Below are 22,364 nucleotides of genomic sequence, written 5' to 3'. Positions count from 1 at the left end.
GTGGGGCTTGGGGGAGGGCATAGTTTTTTTTGTTTTGTTTTGTTTTGTTTTGTTTTAAGCGTAATGAATATTCAGCTCTCCTTAAAAGGTAATGTGGAAACTAAATGCTATGGTGGGGTTTAGTCATCATGATCTTGTGGGAAAAATCTGCATGGAAATTTATCTAGGCAATTAGACCTCTAGTGACCTCTTCATTTGATTTGTATAATGCTTTGAGAAGTAAGTAGTCACTGGATAATGATAGGACATAGGTATATAAATTTAAAAACAGTATGAATTTTTTATTTCATAGTTTGTGCTTTTTGTATCCTATCTATCTTTGTCTAACATGATGCCACAGATCCTCATAAATTTTCTTCTAGAAGTATTGTAACATTAGCTTTTATATTTAGTTCTATGATGCGTTTTTTTTTTTTTTTTTTTTTTTAAATTAGAGATAGGGTCTCCCTGTGTTGACCAGGCTGGTCTTGACCTCCTGGCCTCAAGCAATCCTCTTATCTCAGCCTCCCAAAGTGCTGGGATTACAGGTGTGAGCCACCGCGCCTGACCGCGCCTGGCCAATTTAAGACTTTTCTTCCTTTCTGATGTGAGTATTGAATGGTATACATCTCCCCCTATGCTTTAGTTTCATCTTGCAAAGTTTGATATGTTCAGTTTTCATTTTAAAATTTTCTCTACAATTTCCTCTTTTATCCCTGCATTACTTAAAAGTGTTGTTTAATTTCCAATATTTCATGGATTCCAGGTATCTTTCTACAACTAGTTTCTATTTCAATCCTTTTGTGGTCACAAAACCTGTTTTATAAGATTTCACTCCTGTTGAATTTGTTGAAATTTGTTTTTTGGCCCATGATATGGTTTATCTTGGTGAACATTCCATGAGCACTTGAGAAGAACGTGCATTCTGCTGTTGTTCTATGAATATCAATTAGGCCAAGTTGTTAAATAATGTTGTTTAAGGCTTTTGCATTTATATATCCTGGGTTTTTTTTTGTACACATTTCCTACCAATTGCTGGGAGGAATGTTGAAGTCTTCTACTATAAATGCATATGTGTCTATTTCTTCTTTCTGATGTATTGGTTTTTTCCCTCATGTATTTCAAAGGTGCATACATACTCATGGTGTTTCTGTCTTCTGAATAAATGCACCTCTCTATGATTATTATGTAATGTCCCACTTTGTCCCTTGTAATAATCTCCACTATAAAGTGTGCCTTGTGAGTTATTAATTTAATATCTCCAGTTTTTGTTTGATTCATACTTGTTGGGTTATATCTTCTTCTATCCTTTACTTATAACTTACTTATTTTTAAAGTGGGGTTTTTTCAAGATACAGATTACTGATAAATATATTGTAAAAATCAAGATCTTCTTGCAGCTGTGCCACAACAATTATAATACCAAAAAATTAGATGCAGAAGTTAATATAGAACTGAAGTGTTATGCAGAAATCCACAGAATAATTTGTTAGGTTCTGCAAAAGAACCTCAATCAAACTCTTTGACAGCCTTTATAGAAAGATAACTTGAAACTAAAGCGATATATTTGTATAAAAATATCATTTTATCCCCCCATTTTCTGCAGTAGGGTTTTGGATAAAATTTCATTTTACAAAAGTGTTCTCTGGCTAAAAGTTCTTTGAAAAATGACTATATTGGTTGATCTCTCAGAGCTCTCTTAGCTTCGACATTTTGGTGTTCAAATATCCTTCTGTCAATTGAGTGGGAAACGTAAAAAGGAGAACAATATCATGGGGGAGAGGAATATGTTGGTCTTCTGTATTTTCCTTTTCCTTTTTTTTCCTAAACTAACCAGTCTCTGTTGGTCCTCAGCTGGGCTGTTAATCCAGGGAAGAGGTACCCTTCAGGACAATACATGGATTCAACAGAACCCAAGGCAGGATTGAATCGCTCAGAAAAACCAGCCAGAATAACTTTTGAAAGGCTGTTTGTGATCCTCCGATTTATGTTACTTCTCACTCAAGTTGCTCAAAGTGCTTTCTTATCGGGTAGAGACAGACACATTTGTTCAGCACTGTTTTTCTTTTCTGTTTTCTTCTCCTTCTCTCCTCCCTCTCTCCCTCCCTCCTTTCTTTCCTTCCTTCCTTCCTTAATAAAAAGAAATGAACTGATTTTTTTTCTCAGTAGAAAGATCAGAATATTTCACAATTTTTTGTGATTTTTTTTGGGTTGAGAGGTGCATGTGCAGGTTTGTTACCCAGGTAAACTTGTGTCACAGGGGTTTGTTGTACAGATTATTTCATCACTCAGGTATTAAGCCCAGTACTCATTAAGTATTTTTCTGATCTTCTCTCTCCTCCCACCCTCTACCCCCCAATAGGCCCCAGTGTGTGTTTTTCCCCTCTATGTATCTGTGTGTTCTCATCATTTAGTTCCCACTTATAAGTGAGATTATGTGGTATTTAGTTTTCATTTCTTGCATTAGTTTGCTAACAATAATGCCCTCCAGCTCCATTCATGTTCCTGCAAAGGATATGATCTCGCTTTTTTAAATGGCTGCATAGTATTCCATGGTGTATATGTACCACATTTTCTTTATCCAGTCTACTATTGATGGGCATTTAAGTTAATTCCATGTCTTTGTTTTTGTGAATAGTGCTGCAATGACCATACATGTGCATATGTCTTTATAACAGAAAGATTTGTATTCCTTTGGGTATATTCCCAGCAGTGGGATTGCTGCATCAAAATGGTATTTCTATTCTTAGGTCTTTGAGGAATCGCCACACTCCTTTCCACAACGGTTGAACTAATTTATACTCCAACCAGCAGGGTGCCAAGTGTTGCTTTTTCTACACAAACACACCAGCATCTGTTATATTCGTTCTTGCTTTTTTATCCAGTCTTATAAACTCAGACAATTTTTTTTGAGACAGGATCTCACTCTGCCTGTGGACGTGAATTCCACTTGTCTCTGAGACTTCCAGGGATTCCAGCTCTCTCAGTTGCGTATGTTTGGCCTTTATGAATTTGTTACATTTTCAGTTGTTTCCTTCTTACCCACTTTTATGACTGCCACTTCTTCCACACATTGTCTGCCAGAGGTGACGCAGTTTGTGTGCCTCATCTCTCCTTAGAGGGACTAGTCACCCTTTTGTATCAGTTCCCATGGCTGCCTTGTTACCTTGTTGATCTTTTTTAGATCTTGATCTAAAAAATCCCCTATGTTCTTACAGATTATTAGGCTTTTTCTCATTTTCAGGGCTAGAGTGACTTTCTCTTGAGGCTTTCAAAATCTTACTTGGGGTATAACTCTCCTTTGTTAATATTTTGACTACTGGTACAAAAATACAGTATTCAAATATTTGAATTAAAGATAATCCAGAGGCTAGCTGTCTGTGGCTTGAAAGCTAATTCCAGCCTATGGCTTATTTTTGCATAGCTTTTGAGATAAGCATTTTTTTTTCTTTTTACATTTTAAAGTATTATTTCTGAAAAACACAACAATATGACATATAAACTACATGGCCTACAAAGACTGAAATATTTATTATTGGACCTGATAAAGAAAAATTTGCTGCAACCTCATATTAATTTAATATGTATTATTCTCCTTTGCATTATTGTATACATTTTTTCATCCATTATTTAATTTATTTACTCACAGATTGAAAAGTATGGATTACTTTCTTATCTTACTATATCCTCTCAATAAATCATCCAGCTTTATGATACCATGGTTTCAGTCAGGGGAACTTGGTCCAAGGCTCATGTGAATACACAAACATGTATGTGAGGTAGGAGACCAGCAGGACTTGTTTTCTGGTCATAACCCTACTGACTAAAACAGGATCTGATCCAAACAGGATATGATAGTGAAACTGGCAGAAACCAGCAGGTGGCTGTGAGGGTGATTTCTGGCTGCCCTCATTGCTTATTAGCATGGGACATTCCCACTAGCGCCATGATAGTTTATAAATGCCATGGCAATGAACCAGAAGTTCACCATAATATGTGGCACATATACACCATGGAATACTATGCAGCCATAAAAACCAGAAGTTCACCATAATATGTGGCACATATACACCATGGAATACTATGCAGCCATAAAAAATGATGAGTTCATGTCCATTGTAGGGACATGGATGAAATTGGAAATCATCATTCTCAGTAAACTATCGCAAGAACAAAAAACCAAACACCGCATATTCTCACTCATAGGTGGGAATTGAACAATGAGAACACATGGACACAGGAAGGGGAACATCACACCTCGGGGACTGTTGTGGGGTGGGGGGAGGGGGGAGGGATAGCATTGGGAGATATACCTAATGCTAGATGACGAGTTGGTGGGTGCAGCGCACCAGCATGGCACATGTATACGTATGTAACTTACCTGCACGTTGCACACATGTACCATAGAGCCTAAAGTATAATAATAATAATAATAATAATAAAAAGCAAATAGCATGTTGCTATTTATTTTATCAAAGGTTTGTGATTGTATATTCTCTTTAAAGGAATTTAATATTAATTTTCTTGATGTAAAATATTTGTTTTCTGATTAAAAAGTAGTAGACGCTTTTTATAGAACATTGTAAAATGTGGAATAGCAGAATAAAAACTAACAGCCACAATTTCACAATGTGAGGTAAATAATTTGTTGCACATCTATCCAGTCCCTTTTATAACTCACCCATATCTTAAATTGTATACATATATCAAATTATCACACTGTTCCCCATAAATATGTGTAATTATTAGTTGTTAAGTAAACATTTTTAAAGAAGAAAAAATGAAAGTCATCGACAATTTTGAAACAATATATCAACAGAAAAATTATTCTTTATATAATGTGACAGAGTTAATATTCTTGGTACACACAAAAAATTTTGAGATGAACAAATTTAAAACAGTATGGATATAACATGATAAATAAATATAAGAATAAAATGAAAAATTAGCACCAAAAATTCAAACTATAAAGCTATAGAAACACTTATGCACTTTCTAGTAATTTCAGAATGAAAAATAAAGCAAAATTTGAATTGAAACTTTCTCCATCAAATTAGAAAACACTTATTTTTGAATAAACAAGGAATACCCATGGATATTCTTAATAATGCTGCAGTTAAATGGGCACTTTTATAAATCTCCCGTTGCTGAGATTTTTGTTTATGATTTTCTGTGTTTTGTAATTTTTCAACAAGCAACATTAAAAACATTATATAAATGAATGTTTTTCACTATGTTTACCAACAATTTGTATCAATGTAAATACATATTTATGTTATAATGCATACATTTATATAAACACGGGTCTAATCAAGAAGAATATAACATTCTTCCAGATATTTTCTAACTTATGTATGCTCTCTTTTTATTGAACTCTCAATCTATTTCCTAACTACTCATCTGAAAGACTATTCTTTGTTTCTACACATAGTATTAGGAGTTTTTACAATTATCATTGATTATGGCAGATTATTACTCTATCAATGATTAATATACATTTGTACCTTCACTGACTAGCAGTATATCAATATATTAATCATATAAATAGATTTTTATTCAAAGTTACATCTAAAAATATTACCTATTATTGAAGGAGAAAGTTCACATGATAACCATGACTCCAAATGTTATGGCTTGTTTATAGTACTGATGATGTGTTATTGATTAGATATGATGGTCACATAAGAATTATCAGGATCACAAAGTAGTATAGGGATGCCAGAAATCTTGTTGGCATAGAATTTAGCTACTTGGTCTTCCTAAACATCCTAAGCTGAAACTGAAGCTGAATAGAAGATTTAGGCTAAGCATTTGTGAAAAGCAAACTTTGAATGGCTGCATGCAATAAAAAATATGCTTGGAATGATTAAAGGGACATCTGATTTTAATGAGAAAGAAAATCCTGCATTCTCTTGTAGTTTTGAAGTAGAAGACACACAGGATTTAATTCCAGGTCCTGACAGGACTTAAATCATGGTGCCCACAGGATAGGATGAAGGAACCCACATGAACCCGCAGATAGAGATGATCACAATCTTTAGCTGCCCTCATTGCTCACTAGCACATGATACTCCCACCAGTGCCATGATAGTTTACAACTGCCATGGCAATAAACCAGAAGTTCACCCTCCTCTGCCTTCCTGCATTACTAGACAGTTCTAAATAGCTCACCCTTCAATTTGCATTAACCCACCCCTTTACATGGAACTGAAAGTGGGTATAAATGAATATAAATACAGTTGTCAAGAGCCCATAGGTTGCTGCCTGCTGGCTCACTGCCTGTGGGTTAGCCCTGTTCAGAAAAGAGCCGTACTGTTCAGTAAAAGTATTGCTGTCTAACACCACCAGCTCATGCTTAAATTCTCTCCAAGGCAAAGCCAAGAACTCTCCCAGAATAAGCTCCAACTTTGGGGCTCACTTATCCTACATGAGCTTCAAGGGGAGAATTTTCCTAATATTCCATGATTGTATATTTCTCAAGTTGATTTGTTAAAAATATCAAAATCTCAGAATCTTTCATTTTATGTCTTGATCAATGTGTCATTTAAGCATAATGGTGACATAAAATCTGACGTGTAATAATTGTTAGTCTGATGTACTCTAAAACTTAAAGCATAATAATAATAATAATAATAATAATAATAATAATAATAATAATAATAATAAATGCAGTAGGACTATTGTCCTGTAAGATCTTTTATTGTTACATTACTGGAAGCATGGCAGAAAACTCAGAACCACAGAAAAAAGTCATTAATCAAACCATGTATAAAAATTGGCCAAGGTGGGAGGATCGCTTGAGCCCAGGAATTTGAGACTGGCATTGACAACATAGTGAGACCGCTCTCTAAAAATAAATGAATCAATTGCCCAGGTGTGTCCACACCTGTAGTACCACCCACTTGGGAGGCTGCAGCATGAGGATTGTTTGAGCCCAGGAGTTGGAGGCTGCATAGAAAGGTATGGTCATACTACTGCCCTCCAGCCTTGGCAACAGAGCAATATCCTTACAAAAAAGCATGTGTAAATACAGACATAAAATTCCTTATTTCTGTCACAAAAGAAATACATCCTCCACTAAGGATGACATGGGACTGTGTGTTTCCAGTGTTTCTCAATGCAGGAGAGTGGGCAAAGAAACAAAAGCTCTCTTAAGTCCCCCCCCCCCCTTTTTTTTTTTACTAAAAAATGCCCTGTGGATGTGGGTACAGGTGTTATGGGATCTTTGGGCAGTCGATTTTCTGGCTGGAAACCTCTGTGTCTGGTGGCCCCTTTGTTCAAGTTCTTGTTATGCATCCAGGAAGAATAAGGTATGCAAACAAATGGAGGGTAAACAAGACAAAGAGGAGCCTTATTGAGTGTTAGAACAGCTCAGAGGAGATCCACAGTCAGTAGCTCCTCTTTAGGCAGGTCGTCAGGTCAAGTGTTCAGCTCTCAGCAGAGAGGCGGCCCTGAAGAGTGTGTCTCCTCTCTGCAGGCAGATCTTTCCAATATCTGCAGCTCTCAGCAGAGAGGAGGCCCTGGAGAGGGTAGCTCCTCTCTGCAGCTGGTTGTCCCATTGTCTCCCATCCTCTGCCCTGCTCTGGCTGAGTCCCAAGCATTTATGGACCTCAGAGGGGAGAAAGTGCATGTACATTAGTCCATGGGTGGATCTAGAAAAGTCACCACAAGTCCATACTCTGGTCTCTGGGATTGGCAGCCTGGCCCATCCCTGGCCTGACGGTGGGGCCTTACCTAGAACCACCCCCTTCTGCTCTGGATCCTGTCTGCCTCCCACTGCAGTCCATGGTGCCCAGGCTGCTCGCACCTGCAGAGCACTACCCAGCTGCCCTCAGCACCCCCTTGGCTTCCCCGCTAATGTTTCTTGGCACCCAAATTCTGGAGGGATCTGAGGTGGCAGGGGGCTGGCATTCCACGGCTGACCTGCCCACGTGCAAGCCCAGCTAAGCTGTGAGAGTGCAGGGGCTCAGCCCACAACCTGCTCTGAAATCAGAGTGGGTGCTGGGAGCAGAGAGAGACCAGATAGTGGGAGCAGACACCTCTGAGCCTGCTCCCCAAGGACAGTGTCCCCTGTTCCCTGCTCCCCAGGGACAGTGGGGGCCTTCCCAGGCTTCAGAGAGTGCAGGCTGCAGACACACCTGGGCCCTGCACCTTAGAGGGAAGTTGCAGCTGCACCCAGGGAGCTCCTGACCTGCCAACTCTGAAGGGTTGGGGCTCCCACTTGTCCCCAGCTCCTGGGTCTGCAGCCATGGATCCAGTGGCTACAGCTGCACCCAGGAGGGCAGGGATCCTGCCTGCTCCATAGAGCTGGAAGTCTGGGTCCTCAACTGCAGTTTGGGTGGCTGCAGGGGCACCCAGGGGCCCCCTCCCCAACTTGTAAAAGGTGGGGATCCCACTTGTCCCTGGCTTTTGCTGGCTCCACAGAGCATGCAGCCCTGGCTGGGCTTCCCTGCTGCAGCCAGTATGATGGCAGTGGCTGCTGCTATTATGGTGACAGAGTGAAAACTCTGGCATTCCCTGAAAGTCCCTGGCTCAATGTGCATGTCCCTTCCTATGCAAATTCCTGTTCCCTGTGGGCCTTGCTGTCTGCCTTCTGTCCCTGCAGAGCTGTGGGAGGAAATGTCGTGACTTCTTTCTTGCTAACTATAACACATCAGGTAGGTCCACAGATCAGTCCTCCCAGAAGTTGAGTGTGAGTGAACATGAGGGAAAGTGAGCAGACTTCCTATGGGTTGGGCCACTTTGTCCACGGCCTGATAGAGATCCTCATCCTTCTACTAGAAGTCAGCAACACCACCATGCACTTGCTCCCTTGAGGGGCCCAGACAAGGGAGGAACAAGGGCCATAGAGGGGAGGAGGGTCAGGTGAACACAGAGTGAGTTTTGAATGGTGATATTCGGGTATTTGAGTCTCAGAGGCATAAAAAAAACACACAGGGAGGATGGATTCCAAAGTCCTTAGTGGGGTCCTATGAAGGGATGGAGGAAAGAGCAGGGGGAGGGGGGACAAGGAGGGACACCACAGCCCTTAAGGCAAGCACACATCTCACTGGCATGCTCTTTGGGTGCCCACCTCAGTGCACATGTTCACTGGGCGTCTTCTACTCTACCCCTTCGCTCACGTGGTGAATTCCTTGGAGCTGTGAGGTCAAGTTCCTGAGGTCTGGATTCTTTCTCTCCTACTGAGACACAGCAGGTAGGTCCACAGGCCAATCCAACTGGGAGTTGAAGTGTGAGTGAGGGTGAGGAGGAGCCAGCGGACTTCCAGAGGGTCATCAGGGGGAGGGAGACTCGGAGGGAGAAGGGCCTGGAGGTCTTCATCCTTTTCACATGGCGCCACAGCCATGGGCCTTCTTTTTTGTCAGGGCCACAACTAGGAAGGAAGGAGGGACTTGGCGCGGAGGGGATCAGGTTAAAATGGGGCACGTGTTGTGGGTGCTGTTGGAGGTATCTGAGTCCCAGAAATGCCTCAAACCACATCAGAGATATCCAGTGACTCTTGCCAGGAGCCTTAAGGCATTACTTGGCTAGCTTCACCACCTTAAGTTACTGCGCAAGCACTCTATTCAGAAGGCACACAAAGTTATATTTGCCCTGGGACTTACCTTCAAAGTATTTCCAAACTTTAAAAAAATGACAGGTTAACATTTGGCCATGGAAGTGCTCAAATATAGCTATCCTCTCAAGTGCATTTTCCCAATCACAGTATTTTTGTATTCTCTTTGCAGAGTGAAATATAATCTGGTGAGGAAGATCAACATATAGGCCTAGACCAAGACAAAGTTTACAAACTCCTGAGCTGATTAGGCCTATGCTTGGGAGTGCTTTAACATTTGTTGTTTTCTATTAGCAGAAATTTCTTTTTTTTTAATTTTTAATTTTTTTATTATTATTATACTTTAAGTTTTAGGGTACATGTGCACAATGTGCAGGTTAGTTACTATGTATACATGTGCCATGCTGGTGTGCTGCACCCATTAACTCATCATTTAGCATTAGGTATATCTCCTAATGTTATTCCTCCCCCCTCCCCCCACCCCACAACAGTCCCCAGAGTGTGATGTTCCCCTTCCTGTGGCCATGTGTTCTCATTGTTCAATTCCCATCTATGAGTGAGAACATGCGGTGTTTGGTTTTTTGTCCTTGCAATAGTTTACTGAGAATGATGATTTCCAATTTCATCCATGTCCCTACAAAGGACATGAACTCATCATTTTTTATGGCTGCATAGTATTCCATGGTGTATATGTACCACATTTTCTTAATCCAGTCTATCATTGTTTTGTGATAGTGTTGTTGAACTAGTATACATACACTGTTAAAGGTCTTCCAAGCTGATGAACAATGATCATGGCATCTCATGAAGGAAAGATCAATCCAAGAGGACTATGTTCTGTTTTTTGTTTTGTTTGTTGTTGTTGTTGTTTTATTTTTTTGTTTGTTTGTTTGTTTGGAGACAAAGTCTTGCTTTATCTCCCAGGCTTGGCGACTGCAGCTTCTGCCTCCCGGGTTCAAGCAATTCTCCTGCCTCAGCCTCCCAACAGGCGCACGCCGCCATGCCCAGCTAATTTCATTTTGTATTTTAGTAGAGACGGGGGACAGGGTTTTACCGTGTTGCCCAGGCTGGTCTCAAACTCCTGAGCTCAGGCAATGCACCTGCCTCGGCCTCCCAAAGTGCTGGGATTACAGGCCTGAGCCACTGTGCCTGGCGTACCTTCTGGTTTTGCCTGGATGGATAACCTTGTGTTCCCCAGATTTTGCCCATGACTTCCTCCGTATGCTTATTCATAACAGATTGCACACATCCATCCCAACATAGATTAAATCACCTTCCAAAGCCCTTGATGGTAATTCTGTCTTAGAGTAACCTCTCTGTGGGAAGAATAACTTTATGAATAATAAGTACATGGAATAGTGTTGGAGAAATGTCTTTAGACTTACTTATGATCAGAAATATCTATGTATTCTGTATAGTTACATTATTGACATGTATTGATAACAAAACTTTTTATTTGTATACATGCAACCATGGTCCCAGGAGTCCAGTGATGAGGAGCCTCAACAAGAAGAACCACCAACTGAAAGTTGGGATCCTACACCTGGTCAGGAGAGAGAAGATCAGGGTGCAGCTGAGATTCAAGGTGCTGGGAAGGGAAAGAAAGAATGTCTATGGTGGGGAGGAGGCCTATGTGTGCGTCATGCCTTACGTCATGACCAGTAACAGGAGGAAAGAAAACATTAGGAAAGGATCTCAAACACTTGCTGAAAGTTGGCTGGAAAAGTGAAGGGTATAGTTTGCAGCTTCATGCAGTCCCTGGATGTAATGAATATCTTCTTTTTCTTCAAGATGTATTTTGTATGCTTTAAAATATAGTCCTTGCTAAATCAGATGAAGCAGTTTAATTTTATGTATAAAAATATGCAGTATTTCACTTGTTTAATGTGTTCTTCTTAGAATGTTGCTTTATGATCTTCTAAGCCATTGTGTCAACAGTGCTTTAAACACCCTTTAATAGCATGTACAGTGACAAGTCATCCTACCTTGTAACACCCTGAATAAAGCCCATTTGCATAGGGATGTTAGCCCCATTTTATAAATAAGAAAATTGAGACTCAGGGATTGAGGTTTACCAAGAACCCTTGACTCACAGAGACAAAATTCATATTTTGTCCCAAGGTTTGTATTATCCATGTTGTAATAAGAAAAGGTCAGTGCTTTTGCTTAAGATACTTATTTGAATGTGTGTGTACTGTAAGGTACTTCAGTATTGGCTCAGGACAAAACACAGTCCAATGAAGCAGAATAGCAACTCCAGAAAAGAGCTCAATAAATGACAGCCACTTTTAGAGTGCTATCCTTTTATTGGTATTTTTTCAGGATGTTTGGTAAAAGGTGGATAATTCAGGACACTGGCATACAGGTCGCTATATTAGTATGATTTTGAAGGGGCTTTTAAAAGTTTCCGAAGCACTTTCATAATTAGAAAACTCAAAGTACCATAAGTTGAATCAGAAGTTGTTTTACTCAGTGGATACCATTTTCACGCTAAACATTGGCAGAATTTGGTACGTGGATTATTTTAGCAATTCATTGTTAAGAGGTTTCCAGAATATGACTGTCAACGATGAACACTAATTTCTTTGCACTCAATTTCCTGTGCCCTCACTGGAAAACAGTTAGTTTCCTGTTATTTTGCTACATTATTCTAAATGTGATTCATTTATATAAAGTTACATAAAGGGCCCTTGAACCTAAGCATAACGTTAACTAACTTTATCCAAATAATTTTCAAGTTACCTCAACAAGGGATGGGAGTCCAATTGTAAGATTTCTCATAAGCAGCCAAATACATTGATCTAATCCTTTAGAAAATTACATTTCATTTATTATTAAAATTTATCCAGACTTCAGATTTCTTAGTCGATATTCACTGTTCATAATACACAATGGTAAAGTATGGGAAATGTAGGTGTGGTGTGATTTATCCTCAGATTGTCATTTAAGATAAGATTTTATAATACAGGAAAACAAAGGTGTGACATCTTTACATGACATTTATTAGCACAGTAGTCCACAGGCTTTTATTTCATAACACTGAGGAAAAGAATACTATCATTTCCTTATTTGTCTTTCTTGTTTGCCTGCTTCAGTCAAGAACCTTTGCATTTTTTAGTGCCTGACCTGGAAACTGATCTCCAGGAGCTGTCTGAGTCAAAGACTGGGGATGAATGCAGAGATGGTCCTGATGTCCAGGAGAAAATTCTGCTAAAATTAGGCAATTTAAAATGCCAGAAGGAGGTATGCTATCCAATAGGAGGCAAAATTATGTGCTTTCTGTTTTTCACAATATTATACTTTTGATAATAAAAAGAGAGAACATTACTGCCCCTTTAAAAACACAATTCAAATGCAGGCTTTCTTTGAAAAGTTGTTCCGACCCCAAATGCCTGACTGGAAGACTTAAACACTATCAGATACAGAAACAAATGGGGTCAAAGCCATATTGAATCATCAAATATGAAAGCATTTTCTTACTTGTGACTACAACCAACAGCTAACAATTTTCAGATTATTTTCTAATTTCTGCTTTTAATAAATACATAATACATTTGTAATACCACTTTGTGTGAAATATGCTGAGTACTGAAGGAGGTTCTAGTACCAGATCTAACATAATTTGTGAGATTTTGGGTGAATTCCATAAATTCTACACCCATCTTTTTCTGTTATTGAAAATAGTAAACGAAAATCAGGTATATTAAAATCTGTTTGAAGGTTGATTTCCGTATTTTCATGTTCTGTTGGATAGAATACAAAGTTATGATTTTTCATAACAATCAATTTCACTCCGGTTATAATATCTGAGTTCAGATTTCATGGTTCCTAAGAAATGAGTGGGCAACCTGCTTGATGTTTTTTTCGTATGGAGACCCAAATGACTGTTCTTGGATTTTGTTAAATTTTAAATTCTCTGGCTCTTAAAGAATAATTGCATTTTAAATCCTTTCCGCAGTGAACTCTTGAGTGACTGAATAATAAAATGGCAAGAGACAGTCAGGTTTCTGTGGCCGATGTAGTAGGGAGCATGCCTGTAGGTCAGTGATGCTCAAGGTGGGTGTAAGATGCCTGTGCTAAGCATGCTCCCTGTCTTCCTGTCAGTCTTCATGAGCTACTGTGTGTAATTAGATCGAAGGCACATATGGTAGAATCATCTCTAACCCTATCATTGGTTACATATTACAGGTTTTTGCCTGGAGACATCAGATGATAAAATTTAAAGTTCAAAGACCATAATATTCTAATTCATGAGGAGTCGACATAAGTATCTTTTACACATATTTTCCAAATTGCTGACTGTTAATTAGAAGAGCTTCAGAATTTCAAGGAAGCACTCCATATTTAGGGAAGAAATTACCTAAATGCTTTGACTCTACACTGCTGAACCATTCCATTAGACCATTTACATTGAAAGATAGCTTTCACTTTATTTCCAGGAGCCTATTGAAGAAGCCTCAACTGTATTCCTAGGAATGTTATAGTCTTTTCTTTTGTCTAGAATTAATTTCCTTTGTTATTATTGTACTGTAAGTTCTAGGGTACATGTGCACAACGTGAAGGTTTGATACATAGGTATACATGTGCCATGTTGGTTTGTTGCACCCATCAATTCGTCATTTACATTAGATATTTCTCCTAATGCTATCTCTCCCCCAGCCACACACCCCCAACGGGCCCCGGTGTGTGATGTTCCCCACGCTGTGTCCAAGTGATCTCATTGTTCATTTCCCAACTATGAGTGAGAACATGCAGTGTTTGGTTTTCTGTCTTTGTGATAGTTTGCTGAGAATGATGGTTTCATCCATGTCCCTGCAAAGGAGACAAACTTATCCTTTTTTATGGCTGCATAGTATTCCATGGTGTATATGTGCCTCATTTTCTTAATCTTGTCTATCACTGATGGACATTTGGGTTGGTTCCAACTCTTTGCTTTTGTGAATAGTGCCACAATAAACATACGTGTGCATATGTCTTTATAGTAGCATGATTTATAATCCTTTGGGTATATACCCAGTAATGGAATTGCTGGGTCAAATGGTATTTCTAGTTCTAGATCCTTTAGGGATTGCCATACTGTCAGGAAGGTTATAGTCTTAAATGCTCATCTTATTAAAATAGATAGCACATTACGTGATAAAGGAACACAATAAAAAATAAAAAAAAAAGAGAGCAGTAGAATAAACCTAAGGGAAAAAGAAGGAGGAAGTGAATAAAAGATAGACACGAATCACTAGTAAAAGGAAAACAAATCCAAAAGTAATAAATTTAAAAGTTTTTTGGGGGAAATAGTTATGAATAGAGTATCCAACAGTTTACACACTCGGAAAAAAAATGGAAAAACTTCACAGAACATGAATAAGACACAGATATGGAATATAGGTTATAATTGAAAGTGAATACATTGTTGATTTCTAATATTTTCAGCATATGGATGAAATGGTTGATATGCCAGGCACGTATACATTATTTGATATATCCCTATAATACATTAATACCTAAACATCACAAAGACTTGAAGAATTTCTGAAATTTGCTAGTTGTCCCTAAAAAACATTTACTTTTAGAAACAAATAGTTGTTGTTGTTGTTGTTTTTTTTTTTTTTTTTTTTTTTTTTTTTTTTTTTTTTTTTTGACGGAGTCTTGCTCTGTCACCCAGGCTAATTTTTGTATTTTTTTTTTTTACAGACAGGATTTCACCATGTTAGCCAGGATGGTCTCAGTCTCTTGACCTCGTGATCCACCTGCGCTGGCCTCCCAAAGTGCTGGGATTACAGGCGTGAGCCACCATGCGGGTTCCCCTCTGAGATGGAGCTTCCAGAGGAATGATCAGGCAGAAATATTTGCTGTTCAGCAATATTTGCTGTTCTGCAGCCTCTGCTGCTAATACCCAGGCAAACAGGGTCTGGAGTGGACTTCCAGCAAACTCCAACAGACCTGCAGCTGAGGGGGTCCTGTCTGTTAGAAGGAAAACTAACAAACAGAAAGGTCGTCCACACCAAAACCCCATCTGTATGTCACCATCATCAAAGACCAAAGGTAGCTAAAACCACAAAGATGGGGAAAAAAAGAGCAGAAAAGCTGAAAATTCTAAAATTCAGAGCACCTCTCCCCCTCCAAAGGAATGCAGCTCCTCACCAGCAATGGAACAAAGCTGGATGGAGAATGACTTTGACGAGTTGAGAGAAGGCTTCAGATGATCAAACTACTCCAAGCTAAAGGAGGAAGTTCGAACCCATGGCAAAGAAGATAAAAACCTTGAAAAAAGATTAGATGAATGGCTAACTAGAATAACCAGTGTAAAGAAGTCCTTAAATGACCTGATGGAGCTGAAAACCATGGCACGAGAACTACGTGATGAACACACAAACTTCAGTAGCCGATTCGATCAACTGGAAGAAAGGGTATCAGTGATGGAAGATCAAATGAATGAAATGAAGCGAGAAGAGAAGTTTAGAGAAAAAAGAATAAAAAGAAACAAACAAAGCCTCCAGGAAACATGAGACTGTGTGAAAAGACCATATCTATATCTGATTGTTGTACCTGAAAGTGATGAGGAGAATGGAACCAAGCTGGAAAACACTCTGCAGGATATTATCCAGGAGAACTTCCCCCATCTAGCAAGGCAGGCCAACATTCAAATTCAGAAAGTACAGACAACGCCACAAAGATATGCCTCAAGAAGAGCAACTCCAAGACACATAATTGTCAGATTCACCAAAGTTGAAATGAAGGAAAAAATGTTAAGGGCAGCCAGAGAGAAAGGTCGGGTTACCCGCAAAGGGAAACCCATCAGATTAACAGTGGATGTCTCAGCAGAAACTCTACAAGCCAGAAGAGAGTGGGGGCCAATATTCGACATTCTTAAAGAAAAGAATTTTCAACCCAGAATTTCATATGCAGCCAAACTAAGCTTCACAAGTGAAGGAGAAATAAAATACTTTACAGACAAGCAAATGCTGAGAGATTTTGTCACCACCAGGCCTGCCTTACAAGAGCTCCTGAAGGAAGCAAAGCACTAAACATGGAAAGGAACAACTGGTACCAGCCACTGCAAAAACATGCCAAATTGTAAAGAACATTGATACTAGGAAGAAACTGCATCAACTAATGGGCAAAATAACCAGCTAACATCATAATGACAAGATCAGATTCACACATAACAATATGAGTCTTAAATGTAAATGGGCTAAATGCTCCAATTAAAAGACAGACTGGTAAATTGGATAAAGAGTCAAGACCTATCAGTGTGCTGTATTCAGGAGACCCATCTTATGTGCAGAGACACACATAGGCTCAAAATAAAGGAATGGAGGAAGATCCACCAAGCAAATGGAAAGCAAAAAGAGGCAGGGGTTGCAATCCTAGCCTCAGATAAAACAGGCTTTAAACCAACAAAGATCAAAAGAGACAAAGAACTCCATTACATAATGGTAAATGTATCAATTCAACATGAAGAGTTAATTATCTTATATATGCATCCAATATAGGAGCACTCAGATTCATAAAGCAAGTCCTTAGAGACCTACAAAGAGACTTAGACTCCCACACATTAATAATGGGAGACTTTAACACACCACTGTCAACATTAGACAGATCAATTAGACAGAAAGCTAACAAGGATATCCAGCAATTGAACTCAGCTCTGCACCAAGTGGACTTAATAGACATCTGCAGAAATCTCCACCCCAAATCAACAGAATATACATTCTTCTCAACACCACACTGCACTTAATCCAAAATTGACCACACAGTTGGAAGTAAAGCACTCCTCAGCAAATGTAAAAGAACAGAAATTATAACAAACTGTCTCTTAGACCACAGTGCAATCAAACTAGAACTCAGGATTAAGAAACTCACTCAAAACTGCTCAACTACATGGAACTGAACAACCTGCTCCTGAATGACTACTGGGTACGTAATGAAATGAAGGCAGAAATAAAGATGTTCTTTGAAACCAATGAGAGCAAAGACACAACATACCAGAATCTCTGGGACACATTTAAAGCAGTGTGTAGAAGGAAATTTGTAGCACTAAACGTCCACAAGAGAAAGCAGGAAAGATCTGAAATTAACACTGTAACATCACAATTAAAAGAACTAGAGAAGCAAGAGCAAACACATTCAAAAGCTAGCAGAAGGAAAGAAATAACTAAGATCAGAGCAGAACTGAAGGAAATAGAGACACAAAAAACCCTTCGTAAAAATCAATGAATCCAGGAGCTGGTTTTTCAAAAGATCAACAAAATGGATAGACCACTAGCAAGACTAATAAAGAAGAAAAGAGAGAAGAATCAAATAGACACAGTAAAAAATGATAAAGGGGCTATGACCAGTGAGCCCACAGAAATACAAACTACCATCAGAGAATATTATAAATACCTCTATGCAAATAAACTAGAAAATCTAGAAGAAATGGAAAAATTCCTGGAAACATACACCCTCCCAAGACTAAACCAGGAAGAAGTTGAATCTCTGAATAGGCCAATAACAGGGTCTGAAATTGAGACAATAATTAATAGCTTACCAAACAAACAAAGTCCAGGACCACATGGATTCACAGCCAAATTCTACCAAAGGTACTAGGAGGAGGTGGTACCATTCCTTCTGAAACTATTCCAATCAATAGAAAAAGAGGGAACCTTCCCTAACTCATTTTATAAGGCAAGCATCATCCTGATGCCAAAGCCTGGCAGAGACACAACCAAAAAAGAGAATTGTAGACCAATATCCCTGATGAACATCGATGCAAAAATCCTCAATAAAATACTGGCAAACTGAATCCAGCAACACATCAAAAAGCTTATCCACCATAATCAAGTGGGCTCCATCCCTGGGATGCAGTGCTGGTTCAACATACACAAATCAATAAACATAATCCAGCATATAAACAGAACCAATGACAAAAACCACATGATTATCTCAATAGATGCAGAAAAGGCCTTTGACAAAATTCAGCAGCCCTTCATGCTAAAATCTCTCAATAAATTAGGTAATGATGGGACGTATCTCAAAATAAGAGCTATCTATGAAAAACCCACAGCCAATATCATACTGAATGGGCAAAAACTGGAAGCATTCCCTTTGAAAACTGACACAAGACAGGGATGACCTCTCTCACCACTCCTATTCAACATAGTGGTGGAAGTTCTGGCCAGGGCAATCAGGCAGGAGAAAGAAATAAAGGGTATTCAATTAGGAAAACAGGAAGTCAAACTGTCCCTGTTTGCAGATGACATGATTGTATATCTAGAAAAACCCATCATCTCAGCCTAAAATCTCATTAAGCTAATAAGCAACTTAAGCAAAGTCTCAGGATATATAATCAATGTGCAAAAATCACAAGCATTCTTATACACCAACAACAGACAAACAGAGAGCCAAATCATGAGTGAACTCCCATTCACAATTGCTTCAAAGAGAATAAAATACCTAGGAATCCAACTTAAAAGGGATATGAAGGACCTCTTCAAGGAGAACTACAAACCACTGCTCAATGAAATAAAAGAGGATACAAAGAAATGGAAGAACATTCCATGCTCATGTATGGGAAGAATCCATATCATGAAAATGGCCATACTGCCCAAGGTAATTTGTAGATTCAATGCCATCCCCATCAAGCTACTAATGACTTTCTTCACAGAATTGGAAAAAAACTACTTTAAAGTTCATATGGAACCAAAAAAGAGCCCGCATTGCCAAGACAATCCTAAGCCAAAAGAACAAAGCTGGAGGCATCACGATACCTAACTTCAAACTATGCTGCAAGGCTACAGTAACCAAAACAGCATGGTACTGGTACCAAAACAGAGATATAGACCAATGGAACAGAACAGAGCCCTCAGAAATAATACCACACATCTACAACCATCTGATCTTTGACAAACCTGAGAAAATCAAGAAATGGGGAAAGGATTCCCTATTTAATAAATGGTGCTGGGAAAACTGGCTAGCCATATGTAGAAAGCTGCAACTGGATCCCTTCCTTACACCTTATACAAAAATTAATTCAAGTTGAATTAAAGATTTAAATGTAAGACCTAAAACCATAGAAACCCTAGAAGAAAACCTAGGCAATACCATTAAGGACGTAGGCATGGACAAGAACTTCATGTCTAAAACACCAAAAACAATGGCAACAAAAGACAAAGTTGACAAATGGGATCTAATTAAACTAAAGAGCTTCTTCACAGCAAAAGAAACTACCATCAGAATGAACAGGCAACCTACAGAATGGGAGAAAATTTTTGCAATCTACTCATCTGACAAAGGGCTAATATCCAGAATCTACAAAGAACTCAAACAAATTTACAAGAAAAAAACAAACAACTCTGTCAAAAAGTGGGCAAAGGATATGAACAGACGCTTCTCAAAAGAAGACATTTATGCAGCCAACAGACACATGAAAAAATGCTCATCATCACTGGCCATCAGAGAAATGCAAATCAAAACCACAATGAGATACCATCTCACACCAGTTAGAATGGTGATCATTAAAAAGTCAGGAAACAACAGGTGCTGGAGAGGATGTGGAGAAATAGGAAAACTTTTACAGTGTTGTGGGGACTGTAAACTAGTTCAACCATTGTGGAAGACAGTGTGGAGATTCTTCAGGGATCTAGAACTAGAAATACCATTTGACCCAGCCATCCTATTACTGGGTATATACCCAAAGGATTATAAGTCATGCTGCTATGAAGAGATATGCACACATATGTTTATTGCAGTACTATTCACAATAGTAAAGACTTGGAACCAACCCAAATGTCCCTCAATGATAGACTGGATTAAGAAAATGTGGCACATATACACCATGGAATACTATGCATCCATAAAAAATGATGAGTTCATGTCCTTTGTAGGGACATGGATGAAGCTGGAAGCCATCATTCTCAGCAAACTATCGCAAAGACAAAAAACCAAACACCGCATGTACTCACTCATAGGTGGGAATTGAACAATGAGAACACAAGGACACAGGAAGGGGAATATCACACACCGGGGCCTGTTGTGAGGTGGAGGAGGGGAGAGGGTTAACATTAGGAGATATACCTAATGTAAATTATAAGTTAATTGGTGCAGCACACCAACATGGCACATGTATACATATGTAACAAACCTGCAGGTTGTGTACATGTACCATAGAACTTATAGTATAATCAAATAAATAAATAAATACAAACTAATAGTTGGCTTGATCTTCAGATATCTTACTCTCCTTTCCATTTTCCTATACCTCTATATCCTTTTTTTTTTTTTTTTGGCCACACTGTTCATGATATATAATAGTTTTTACATTTTAATATCAGAAATAATAGTGATAGCTTAAAACTAATGTGACCATATAATTAATTATATAAACAGGAATACTTTCAAGTGTAAAAAGGCAGTATTCATATTGACACTAGTTCTTTAGGTGAAAATTGGGAACAAATGATTACTGAACCTTAAAAACCGCAGAAAGGTAAACTAGCCCAAAGAAACACTTTTGCACTTCTGCACAGTAGAGAAAAAACAAATGCAATGAACTGTTTTCTTAAAAGATAATTTTCAGACTATTTATAGGAGCCTATTGAACATCCAGATCACAGTTTCAAGCCAAAGCATTATATTAAACTTTTTTTTTTGTAAATTCCTTTTGTTTCTTACGTTTTTTGTGTGTTGGTTATATTTTCAATAAAAGTATACACAATGTTTGCTTTCTGTGAACCACTTTTTAATAGGTTCACTTGATTTAAAGTGTTCTGACCTCGAAGTGTCCTTTGGTTTCCTTGTGGCAGTAGAAAGCAGGGTGTGTTTAAAAAGTATTTATAATGTATATGCTTGGAAATCTATCTTCAAAATCTCTGCAGAGTTCCAGCTGCATGTAAGCCAATGTATTACTCATAGGCTTCTGGTTTTAGTCTATTGTATGAAACTAAAACGTTGATGTCCTTTGCATACCTTTAATGTCACCTAAATACAGTTCTGCTAGTAATATTTTTCTTCTATTATAGGTGAAAGGCAACCAGAGGTTTAAATGAAGATACGCTGAAAGAACGCAAACTGGTTTTGTATTAGATATTTGACTTAAAAATATCTCAATAAAGCTTTTCGGGTTTCTCCAAAGAAGTCTTGCACATGTTTTGTTCATTTTTTCTTGTTCTCACATATTTGATACTATTGAATTGTGGCCAGGTGCACTGGCCAACACCTGTAATCCCAGCACTTTGGGATGCCGAGGCAGGAGGATTGCTTGAGCTTATGAGACTTAAAGGAGCCTGGGCACCAGAGCGAGACCCTCTGGCTACAAAATAAATGAATGAATGCATGAAAGTATGCATGTATGTATGTAGCTGTAGTCTCAGCTACTCTGCAGGCTGAAGTGGGAGGATACTGTGAGCCCAGGAGGTCGAGGTTGGAGCTAGTCATGTTCACACCACTGCAACTCCAGCCTGGGTGACAAAGCAATACTCTGTTTCAAAGAAAAAAAATAAAACAAAACAACAACAACAACAGGAAAAGAAACTATCATCTTTGAAACTTTGTATTCTGATTGAGCTGGTATACACAGGTGTGATATTGTGAAATATGTATTTGGTCCTGGACCCTGTTTACTGGCATACAACTCCTACAGTTTTTAGAATCTCCACATAGTGATGCATTGACTGATGCCTGGCAGGCCTTAGGCAGCTCCAGGATGGGGGATTAGAGGGTTTGGACTTTCAGCCCCACCCCCAACCTTCAGGGAAGGAAGAGGGGCTGAAGGTTAATTTGATCATCAATGGCGGGCCAACAGTTTAATCAATAATGGAAACCTCCCTCAAAACCCAAAAGGACAGGGTTCAGA

The 22,364-nt window shown here is 38.8% G+C and overlaps 1 pseudogene; it reads left to right on the top strand.

The window, feature by feature from the left end:
- Positions 1-9,721: 9,721 nt before the first annotated feature.
- LOC129024481 (X antigen family member 3-like) lies at positions 9,722-21,554 on the top strand (annotated as a pseudogene).
- The last annotated feature ends 810 nt before the right edge of the window (positions 21,555-22,364 follow it).

Source organism: Pongo pygmaeus, chromosome X, assembly GCF_028885625.2.
Source record: "Pongo pygmaeus isolate AG05252 chromosome X, NHGRI_mPonPyg2-v2.0_pri, whole genome shotgun sequence".
Taxonomy (NCBI): Eukaryota; Metazoa; Chordata; class Mammalia; order Primates; family Hominidae; genus Pongo; species Pongo pygmaeus.
The sequence above is the reverse complement of the archived record's forward strand: the minus strand, read 5'-3'. Positions and strand labels throughout refer to the sequence as shown.